The sequence below is a fragment of the Acomys russatus genome, unplaced genomic scaffold (assembly GCF_903995435.1).
Source record: "Acomys russatus unplaced genomic scaffold, mAcoRus1.1, whole genome shotgun sequence".
Taxonomy (NCBI): Eukaryota; Metazoa; Chordata; class Mammalia; order Rodentia; family Muridae; genus Acomys; species Acomys russatus.
This window is the reverse complement of record NW_026131940.1, coordinates 27,005-39,578: the sequence shown is the minus strand read 5'-3', so window position 1 is coordinate 39,578 and position 12,574 is coordinate 27,005.

Here is a 12,574-nt window from a genome sequence, read left to right as displayed (position 1 = left end):
CCCAGATCTAGCCAATGGTCAGAACATTCTCCACAGTTGAGTGGAGAGTGGGATATGACTTTCTCTCGTACTCTGGTGCCTCACATTTGACCATGTCCCCTGGAGGTGGGGACCTGGTGGCACTCAGAGGAAGGACAGCAGGTTACCAAGAAGAGACTTGATACCCTATGAGCATAGACAGGGGAAGGAAGTCCTCCTCAGTCATAGTCATAGGGGAGGGGAATAAGGGGGAAATGGGAGGGAGGGAAGAATGGGAGGATACAAGGGATGGGATAACCATTGAGATGTAACAAGAATAAATTAATAAAAAAAATCTTGAAAAAAAAGAAAGAGTTGCACTGTATCTTGTGGATTCCTTTCTCGGTTCAAGGAAGCTTATACACTTTTCTCTGGTGAGAAAACCGGAAACTTTGAATAGGGCACGTTTTGCTGCTCTCTTTAGGATGCACTTCACCTGGACGTTAGGGCTCACTTTGCTTCTTTAGCTCCTTGGCTCCAAGGTTCCTCTTGAAGTGAAGGAGAAGTGATGTAACCCTGAGAATTGTCAGAAAAATGAGAAACTATTCTTAGTGGCTGAGATATGAGCCTTCTCAAAAACATACTTAGAAATTCTAAAGAAATAGTCAATTATTTCAGTAATTTATGGGAGAAAGCTTAACAATAGTCTTTGCAGTAATTTAGACAGTCTTTAAATGCTTAATAAAATCCATTATGAGCACCAAGTTTGTTCCTCAGGTTGACGGTGAAGAGCTTTGCCAAACAGTGGTCTCCATTTTGCAAAATATCCTCATTGAGAAATTATATATTAGAAAGAAACCTAAAAGAAGGCAACTGGGCTATAATGTTCCCATTTCTCCTTTGTCCTTAGCGCACTAGGATGAAGATCATTTTGATGATTGCTTGATAACATCAAAGTCTCAGAAGATTCTTTAAACTAATCAAAGCAGTGACCACAGACACTAAAAGTCATTTTTTCTAGCAACCGCTCTACTCAGAGTTATGTTCAGTTTGAGGAGAGTTGGGACAAGTAAGATGCATCAGGCATATTCCTTGTTAAATTGTCTATGCTTCTGTTCAATGTGAATACTTAAATCCCTGATCTATCCTGCTGTGTCAGACCCTTCAGATACCCTTATTAGAAAGAGCATTCAACAGGTCAGACTTGACTGTTTTTATTAGAAAAAACAGGGTTAGAAAATATATCAAATTTAAAAGACATATTGTCGTTGATGGCACCTAATCTTGTCAAACTAAAACAGACCTAGAATTAAGATCCAGACAGGCTTTTTGTCTTCTCCTACAAAGGAAAAGTCCTTTTTTATTCAATAAATTATATCTGAAATTTTGAAATGATGATTGCCAGTCTAGCTCTGCATAGAGAGAGTCTTTTAAAACAAATCTTCTACTACATTCAGGGACTCCAGTTACTGATGCAGAACCTTTGGATGATATCCTCTTACCAAAGATTAAAATAAGTATATTAAAATCAAAAAGAAGTTGGACTCATCTTTTTGGCACATTGCTGTGAGTCTGAGGCCAGCCTGGTCTACAAAGTGAGTCTAGGACAGCCAAGGCTGCACAGAGAAACCTTGTCTCAAAAAAACAAACAAACAAAAAAAACATAAATAAATATATAAATAAATGAATAAAAATAAATAAAAAATAACATTTTTATTATGTATCTTTTTAACATATACATTTACAATATTACATGTGAGTAAAATAAACTACACACAGCAGGGAGGACCATGAGACCATCAGGAGTTATATAAATGTTACATTCATAGTGATTTGGTTATTTGTATTTGGCAATCTTAAAATAAATATCTTTCCTACCTTGTTGGGTCTAAATTTCTGAATGGAGATTAATATCTATCATATCTCATCTCTGTTTACTTAAAACATCTATCTGGATCCAAAAGCATCTCAACCCCTAACCTATTAAGCCTAATTGAAAGACTAAACTATCTGGTCTTCAAACCCATCAGAGACTTGAGAAAGGATAAAACATAATACCTGAGTGAACCAATAGTACAGGTTAGCAGCTTCCAAAATGAAAAAAAAAAAAATGACTGAGACAGTCTACTGCCTGAACAGTCTTCCAACATTCATCTTCAGCCTTCTGGCTAAATATATCTGACAGAAATATTTTTGAGGCGGGAACTATTGAGGACTCATCTTAATAGCACTGCTATTAACAATATATCCAAAGAATGTTCTAAATGCAGGTTTCAAAACTTATCTGGCAGTGTATACTTGACATCTGCTTTTTACTGCACGTCATACTGAGAACCTCTTAAAGACATAGTTTGTTTATTGTATTCCTGATAACCCAGAAACTTCAACTTGTCTGGGCGACCTTATGTACTCACACTCCAGTGAATACTGATATCACCATTAGATCAATAAGATCCCATGAACCTTATGGCAGAGTCAACTTCATCCACCTATTAATCAGTCATCTTCACTAAATTAAACCAACATTGGGACACCGTGTTGTTCTGTGTCTATGCCATTTAGTCAAATTGAAGAAAAAAAAAGTAACTAAACTTCGATTGCATTAATACTCACAGTGAACCCCCCAAAACAAATCTCTCAGGTGATCCAGGAACCTTACTGTAGAAAACTGGGCACTGGATGAGGTAGGACAAGTTAAAGTACAGTAGATGAAGAGAATTCTTCTCTGCCTTCATCCCCATGGGACGACATAGAGTCTCACAACAGAGTTGCAGTTCCTTCTTCACCTCATCACATTGTGTCAAATGTATCATGGAGGTGCTCTTTATCTGGGCACCCAGTGACCTGAGAATCAGGTAGATGGAAATCTTCTTGTGCCTTCCTTTCCTACATTTCAAACTCCTCAATCTCATTCACAATCTATAGCCAAACACTTACAAATGCCTTTCTCCCTCTCTTTCTCTATTTACCTGCAGACTTGCCAGAACCTCACAGTAGAACCAGCCATCTGCCCGTATCCCATACTTTGTATTAGACACCAATACCCAGAGGCACTGTCTATTTGGAAACTCATTGCCCACACCACCAGCCTGATAATCAGGTCGATGGTCTTCATTCTCTGTCCCGCCCTCCATTGCAAATTCGGCAGTCTCATCCCAACTCTCTATCAGACCACTTGAAAGGGTTGCCCATCCAATTTGGTACCACTCCCTGGGGACTCTTACAAATCTCACTGCAGACCCAGATTTCTTCCTTCTTGTGGACCATCTAACTCACACCCCTCACTTCTAGCTCATCCTCATTCCTTTTCATCAGCCCCTCAATACCTAGAAACACGGTCAAGATAGGACCCCTAGTGGCTAAACCTATCAGGATTCCAGAAGAATTCCCTATCAAGCAATTTATAGGGCCCCGTACTCCCATGATCCAGAAGGGGAAAGGGAAATCAAAGACCGGAATACCCACACAACAAAGAGAAGGTCAGATATCAACACCTACAAGCACAGTCATTACAAATACAGATGCCTACACTGGTACAAAAAAAGCAATCATTAATACCTAAGACAATTTATACCAAAAGAACCCAGCAAATCTGCTGTAATAGTTCCTGAGAAGAGCAATATAGCTGGAGCACAAGACATGGGCCTCAAAATATCTATATGAAAATACTCAAGGACGTTAAAGAAGATATGAATAAATCCCTCAGTGAAGTCTGTGAAAACAGAAACAAACAATAGAAAAATATTAAGAAAACAGTTCAAGTCAAGAAAGTAGAAACAGAATCACTAACGGATGAATCACTAAAGTTTTAACTGAGTTAAAACTGTAAATGAAGCATTTAGGAAGTCAAATAGAAGGTTCAAGGCAATTCTTACAGAGTACAGTGAATGGGAAATAAAATCTCAAGCATTGAACACAAAATAGAAAAAAAATGGATACCTAAGTCAAAGAAAATTATAAACCTAAAAAAGCCAAGACACAAAACACCAAGAAAGTCTGGGACACTATGCTAACACAAAGTCTACAAATTATAAGAATCTGGAAAGGAAGAATAAAAACAGGGCAAATTCACAGAAAATATATCCAACTGCATCATGGAAAAACTTTCCCTAACCTAAATAAGGAAACGCCTATCAAGATATGAGAAGCATTCAGAACATCAAATAAATCGGACTAGAAAAGAAAGACCATTCCACACATAATAATAAAAATGAATCACTAAAGTTTTAACTGGCTCAAATGCCTCTTCATGCTGATTGATCCAAACTGGCTTCTCTGAACTTCTGTCTGAATTGCTCTGTTTCCTCTCAAAGTACCTCTAGCAACCTGTTCTAATCTTCTTGCTCCTTCTCATTCTCTAGTTTGTTTGGTCTTCATCTGTATCTAGTTTGTTTTCACTTCAACCTGCCTATGTCAGACTCTCCTAGTAAAACTCCCTGTCCCCCAGCCCCTGCAATGCTCTCTCAAGTCTCTTCTCTTTTCTCTCTATTCTTGTGAGAGTCAGGAGTATCCTATCTCTGACTCACTCTTTGATTCATCACTTTTCTTACCCTTAATTAGACATCACTTTCAAACATGAGTGCTTCTTTCTACAAACTAATTTTACCTTCATTATTTGAAACTAATGATATGCACTAAAGGCATGTCTGTGTTCCAGATGGATCCCACAAACCTAAGAAGTCACTGGAAGTGATCAGAACAACCATGTTGCTGGGTTAAAATTTCTCTACAGTTACTTCCTTCTAATCTACCTGAGCTCTTTTACTTCTGTTTTCTGTCACTAGTTATAGAACAATAGGTTCAGATAATCCCTACATCTCTGCTCTATCTTTTTTTATGTTTAATATATTTCATTAATTTATTCATATTACATCTCAATTGTTATCCCATCCCTTGTATCCTCCCATTCCTCCCTCCCTCCCATTTTCCCCTTACTCCCTTCCCCTGTGACTGTGACTTTATCCCTGTACATCTTATAGTGTAAATTTTGGGTCAGAGTTTTTGTGGGTGGGTTGCTGTTCCACATTCCTCCACTTGGAAGGTGGCCTCTTCAGTTTCTATGACCCCTGCTACTAGGTGTCTCAGCTAGAGTCACCCCCATATCCTCCAGGAGCTTGCCCTGCTTTAAGTCCCCAGCTTGTCTAAGAAATGTTCTTACCCACAGTCTCTCTTCTGTCCGCAAACCTTCTGTCCTCCAGCCCCGACTCTTCCCACATCTGCTTACCACACCTTTGTCCCTCTTTACTTCCTCTCTTATCCAGTTATGTCTCTGTAACCATTTCAGATGCCTATTCTATTCCCCCTTCTGAGTGAAATTCAAGCATACTCCCCTGAAACATCTTGTTACTTAGCTTCTTTGGGTCTGTGAATTGTAGTTGGTTATCCTGTAGTACGTGGCTAATATATACTTATAAGTGAGTACATACCATGTGTATCTTTCTGGGTATGGGTTACTGCACTCAGGATAGTCTTTTCCAATTCCTTTTGCCTCAAAATTTCATGATCGGCTTGTTTTTAATAGTTGAGTAGTAAGTAATCCATTGTGCAAAGGTACCATATTTTCTTTAGCCATTCTTCTTTTGAGGGACATCTGGGTTGTTTTCAGTTTATGGTTATTATGAATAAAGCTGCTATGAACATAGTTGAGCAAATGTCCTTGTTGTATTGTGTGGCATCTTTTGGATATATGCCCAGGAGTGGTATGGCTTAGTCTTGAGGTAGAGCTAATCCCAATTTTCTGAGGAAACACCAGATGACTTTTCAAAGTGGTTGTATAAGCTTGAACCACTACCAGTAATAGATAAGGGAATGTCTAGCCAATCTCTGGCCCAACCATAGACCCATCACATGGGAGAGAGTCAACCCCTGACACTAACTATGATACTCTGCTATGCTTGCAGGTGGGAACCTAGGAAAGCTGTCTTCTGAGAGGCTCCACCAAGCAAAGAATTCAGACACTGACACTCACATTCAAAGATTGGGCAGAGCTCAGGGGTCTCTGTGGAAGAGTTGGAGAAGATAGAAGGACCCAGAAGGGACAAGAGCTTCACAAGAAGACCAACAAAGCCAACTAACCAGGGCTCAGTGGCAGCTGCAGAGATGAAGCACTGACCAAGATCTGGATCTAGGTCCCCTACACATGGGCAACTTGGTGTTCTTGTAGATCCCCCACTAGATCCCCTTGTAGATCCCCTACTGTTTCTGACATGGACTCTGTTGCATAGTTTTTGATCACTTCCCCCTAGGGGAGTTGCTTTGCGGGGTGGCTTTACAGGGTGGTACCAAGAGGAAAGGAGGATGGAGACTGTAATTGGGATGTAAAGTAAACAATTAAGTAACAAGTTAAATGCTACTTAAGTATAAAATAGAATCTTAAATTCCACTTCCAAAAGTTATTTTCCCTCTGACTTCTATTCATCATTTGTCCACTTACTTTAACTTGGATCATACTGACCTAAAGATTTTAAAAATAGTTTCATATTATTTCAAGATTATAAACTTGCATTGTCATTTTCAATAGGCAAATGAAAATGGATTTGGGGGAGGGAAGCAACGTGGCTCCTGTTACGCAATCATTGAGTTGGGATGGGGCTCTCAGCCTTCAGAAACATCAGTAAAACAAAACCAGTTACTTTATCAATTATTCAGTCACAAATACCTAATGGAGTCAATTTTGCTGAAGTTTCACAAAAATAATACCTTTGTTTGGTTTGGTTTTTCAAGTGTCTGAGCACCTATTAGGGTAGTGTGCATTGGGCTTCTGGAGACAGTGTGTAGTAGTTTTTGAAGGTACATCTTTTTAAATACTTTCTTTTTGGTCTGTGGAAAATCATTTGGATGACATAAAAAGTAGTATTTCCTTGGGAAATGTTGATGTGGATTTCAAAATCTCGTGAGAATTTTTATTCCCTCTTGACACTTTCATTCAGGCAACAAGATCACGTAAAAACCCAAATATGATGATTAACTCATTTTGTGGCAATGTGGGTAATAAAGAAATAATTTAAAATGCACAAATAAGGAACTACAATTCTAAAATAAGTTAGGTAATGAAATCATTGACAAGAGTAACTCCAAAGTGAGAAAAACAAACCACAGACTCTGATTTAGAGTCACATGCATTCAGAGAGGCATGCTTGTGCTCAGATCAGCATTGCACTGGGTCAGTTAAATGTTAAAACTCAGATCACTTTGTCACACGTGCCTGTATTTCTTTAAGATATTGTTCTTATGTTTAAAATAAATATCTGTATTTTAAAGATTGTCTTTTACAAACTGCTTTTTGGATTCAAACAGATGAAAGTAATTAACACTGGCTAGATTTAAATGTAACAATAAGTCCTGTTATATCTCCTGCTGTGTTTTTAAACGTCATGGTATTTTTACTCAACCTTTTGAATTTTTATTCAGGAGAAAAGGAAGATGAAGGAAGACCATGGAATAACTTGATAATTTAGAAATGAAAGTCTTTCTTATATTAATTCGATATTCATAATTACTAATACAATTAAATGAAATTTCATTCATAGATTCAATTTTAGTATAAACCTTATTTTGCCATGGTATGTTCAGGAGTAGGTGGTGTATTTTATGTTGAAGTTCAACAAAAGTATGATCTTAAGTGTTGAATTTCCAAATTTTTGTGTTTTAGCTGTCACTGTGATGAGTTTATTTGTGTAAATGTGAGAACTATATAAGAGATAGCTTCACAATCATCTTAGTGTGAAAGGGGTATCCTGCAAAAATAACATTCCTTTCACTTATTTTTGTGGGTGCATAACCTCTGCTCCTTATTCCAAAAGACGTTATGAGTGAGCCTCTCACATTGCTTCTTTCAAGTTACTTCCTCTTCTTGGTGCACTGTTTCTTAATCTTACACCTATCATAAAATCTACATTCATTTTCCCTGAAACATCTCTTGAAAAAAACTACTTTTATAAGTAGTTTAATTTGTCTTTGAAAATATATATTTAGCATTTATATTAGTACTAATGCATATTTTTGAGATGATAAGACATCATGTTGATAGTCTTATGACAGTGTTATCAGATAATGTCATGACACCATGAAAATTTAACTTCTTAATGTGTTTGGTGATGAAGATTCCCTAAAAAATGAATTTTTATAGAGATATCATTACTTTTAATTCTAATCTTCAGTATGTTAGCTGTGTAAAACTGAAGCAATTTTATTTCTTTCGGGGAAACATTAAATTGTGGGTTTATTTCTTTATTAATTTATTCATATTACATCTCAATGGTTAAATTGTACGTTTATAATAAAACAAAATATAAAAAGGTAAAAACAAAAACTAACATATTGCAATCAAATAAAACAAACAGAAGAAAAGAGCCCAAGGGAAGGCACAAGAAATGGAGACTCTGTTTTTTCCTACACTCAGGAACCCATAAAAATACTAAAGTGCAAATCATAATATACATGCAGATGAACTGGCACAGACCCATGCAGGCCCTGTACTTGCTGCTTGAATCTCTGTGAGTTCATATGAGCTTTGCTCATTAGTTAAAGGACTTTGTTCTCCTGGTTTCCTCCCATCCTCTCTGGTTTCCTACACTCTTTCTGTCTTCTCTTCCTTGAGATTCCCTGAGCCTCTGGGGGAGTGATTTGGTGCAGACATTTCATTTAGGGGCTGAACATTCAATATCTCCCCACTTTCTGCATGATGTCTGTGGGTCTCTGTGTTTATTTCCATCTGTTGTAGAGGAAGCCTCTATGATGATGCTGAGGAAGACACTGATCTGTAACCCTGATCTGTAATCACAATTTTGTTCTTTATACCGCTGTGAAGATATCTATTTGTTAATAACTCCTCTGGAGGTATGTGTACACCTCTCTCCCTGTTAAGCATCAAACTTGGGTCCTTATACATGCTACCGAAGGACTGCAACACTGATCTATGCCTTCGGTTCCTTAACATATTTTTTGCCTGAGGAAAGCCATAGATTTTATATCGTAGTTATGGAATTTCATGCTCCCGAAACCCTGTGTTATGTTACTCCGTGATAAATTGTGCTTTTGAAACTCACCTTCCTGAAGCTCACATCATTGAATATTCCAATGTATAGTGAAAAGGAAAATGTTTGTATAAGAAACAGCAAAGGAGAAAATTGTTATACTGAACAGTTCTTCTTACTTAATAATTAGACTCCGTAACCTTCTTTTCCTGAGGCTCACGATTTGTCTCTGAAGGTCTTTATCTCAATAGATTTCCATATGGCTAATGTTCCCTGCCTCTAAATCCATCCCAAACCATATTTTTATGTTTGCATTTTATTTGGTGTTTCCTACACCAATATAAATTTATTTTACTTGTTGCATTCTCAACACTGCCACTCCAGAAAACAACCACAATAGTTCACTATTAACATTTGCTTTACCAGACTATTCCCATTGACTTGGTACTGGAATAAAACAGAGTACATGGTAACAGCAGAAATGAAAGCAATTGAAATATTAATGAAACTGTAAAGGAAAGCACTTCCTAAGCGTCATTTAGACTTCTGATAGAAGAGCACAGTCATAAAGGCAGTGACAAGATTGGCATCCTGCAACTTCATTAGTTAAGGTATATGATGACAGTTTTTTAAACTGATACCTGAAGACTGCGTGTGTGTGCACCTATGTCCTTGTATCTGTCTGTTTGTCTCTGTGTTTGGAGCCATCAGGGAGCAAGAGAGGGGAAGAACTGAAAATACACACTGCTGTGCTTTAGTGACATTAGATTATACACAAACTTTTAAGATATTATTCAATAAAACCTTTTTAATTAAGGTGAGAAAAAATCATCCAGATTGTAAGGTAGAAGCAAGAGAGAGAAAAAAAAACCATTTTTTCTGTTCCTTGATTTCTCCTTATATGTTCACATAAGAGATGACAAATAACACATTTTACATTACTCACAAGTAGAATCCTTTTTATCTACACCTTGAGGAATCAGCAAGTGAAAAAGGCATTCACTAATATGATACAACGAATTGTATCTTTAAGAAATGACTGTTCTGTTTAATTATATGAAGAAAACGAGGAAAAGGAGATTTTTAACAGCACCAGTTGTTCCTAAGATAAGTTTGGATCAATTTCCTCTTCTTGTTTTGTGTATTCATGTTCACAACTCCAAGAAAAATTTTCCCCTTATGAGGCTAATTTATGTATTTGGAGATCATGGAATTAATTAAATTTATGGCTTTATACATGGTAGACAACATACTAGTATTGAGCTGGATCTCAGTTTGTATATAACCTAAATACCAAAGACATTTTTCCCTACAACTCAGCTTCCTCTTTTCTCTAAAGAGGAACTAAAGGAATTGATGTTATTTTCTGACTTCTATTTTATCCTTTAAATTCCAGCTTTGGGTTTAGAATTTGACTCAATTATAGAGGGATTGCCCCAACCCTACAAACCACAGATAAACAGAATGAATATTCAAATTCCTCTTAGTCAACACTATAAGAGTTTTAGTTATTTTATATTCTACTTAGTGCATTGTTTAATGGGACATTATTATGCTACTCTGTATTTGCAATAATTTATAAACAAAGCAAAGTATTAATATTATTTTTATTTAGATCTTGCTAATTGTTGTGTGTACCTCATTCAAAGAATTAAGGCCTACCAGATGTCTCAGTAGCTTAGAGTCCTCACTGTTAATCTCACTATTTGAGTTTGGTCCCTGAACCCACATTGTTATGTTTTATTATTACCTCTTAGAAGCTTGTTCTTTTCCAATGAGAGACTGAAAGGGAGTGGATCCAGATTAGAGGGGAGGTGGGGAGAAACTTGGAGGAGCAGAGGCAAGGGAAACTGTAATCAAGACATATTGCATGAAAGAAATCTATTTTTGATAAGAGATGAAAAATAAAACTTACAAACCCAAAAGTAATAGAAATAAACTTTAAAAATAAATATACTGCACCTAGAGAGAGAGGTGGGGGGAGCCACACTCAATGTAGGCAAACATATGATCCAAATATTTTGACTTGTGGAAATCATGAAGACATAGAAGTAAGACAGGGAAAACGCCAAGATATGTATCTCTCGATGTGTAGATACACGCTTCTTAAACTCCTTGGACATGAAAACTCCAGGATCTTGGCTTGGGTGACTTATATCAGCAGATTCTTGAACTTTAGAATCATACTGAGAACTTATATGATCAGTTTTTTCCGATTCTGAGACCTTTGAGCTCAAACCAAGCCATAATGCCAACATCCCAGTGTCTCTAGCAGGTAGATGACCCATTGTGGAACATCTCAGACTCCTTAAATATATGAGCCAGTTCTATAGAAATTCCAGCACTATCTGCACTTTCTCTCCCTCCCTCCCCCCTCTCTCTCATATATATATATATTATATATTATATATATATATATATTAACTTGTGTATTTAACCACTCATGCATCTTCTCTTCTTGATTCTATCTCCCCCTTGAGACTTCTCTCTTCTAAAAACTCCAATATTTGATTGCAGTTGGTAGTTGTGGAAAAACTAGGAACAGATCTATTTAAAATAATACCTTCAAGTTGGCTTCTCAACACTCCTTTCTTTTGCTTTTGTTTTCATGAAAAGAACTTAAAATATTTAAGCCAGTAGAAAAATATACACTTTAACCAACATAAGCTTTGGATTAAAAATATTGTAATTATTTGTTTTATTTATTATATATTTATTTATTATTTATTTGTTGTGTGTGTTTGTGTGTCTGTGTGTATGTGTGTATGTGTGTTTGTGTGTCTGTGTGTATGTGCCGTGTACATACAGTATGTATGGCGACTTCCTTACCGTCCACCAATTAGGTTGAAGGATTGAACTCAGGGTGTCAGGTTATCACACTAGATGTGGTTACCCATTGGGCTAAGATGCCAGACCCCAAGTTGTTTATTCCTTAAGAGAAACAAGTTTGCATAAAAATGTATCAACCAGTTCAATGGGAAATTCAGTATTTTTGGTCATGTATGATAGTGATGGGATGGAAAGTCTATATGAGTTGTTTGGACTCCATATGTATTCTAAACTACACCTGCCTGTACTGCAAAGATCTTAATGGTAACTTTGTAATTGAGCTTCATAAAGATTGCTATGTCACAGTCCTTAGAGTTTCAGGTAAATCATGGGCATCAGTTAGAAACTTTTAGTTACTGTGTCTTAAATGAAATAATCCATAACGGTAGATTATCTCTGGAAACATACCAAGAAAACAAAAGCCAAACTGCATAATAAACATGGCTTTGTGTTGTTTTTTTAACCAATCCTCCTGAGGTTAGCAATTACACAATATGGGGATATAATCCCTATGGTCTCTCATAAAATAAATTCTACCTACACTTTATGATGTCATTTGGCATTGTAGAACACTTACAGTGCCAACACCAATAAGAAGCTTTCTTTCCTAGATAGCCATTCCAGCCGCAATATCTGAAAAGGTTCACGAAAGTTTAAAAGGAGATCCTATGTGTTTTTGATGTCTGCAAATCTTACTTGTCTAATCAGTAACATATCCTATTTAAGCCAAAGCCCAATTGTTATGTAAATAAATACTAAGTGAGTGGCTTTAAAATACTTTTTTTTTCTGTTGAATACTTAAATGGACCATT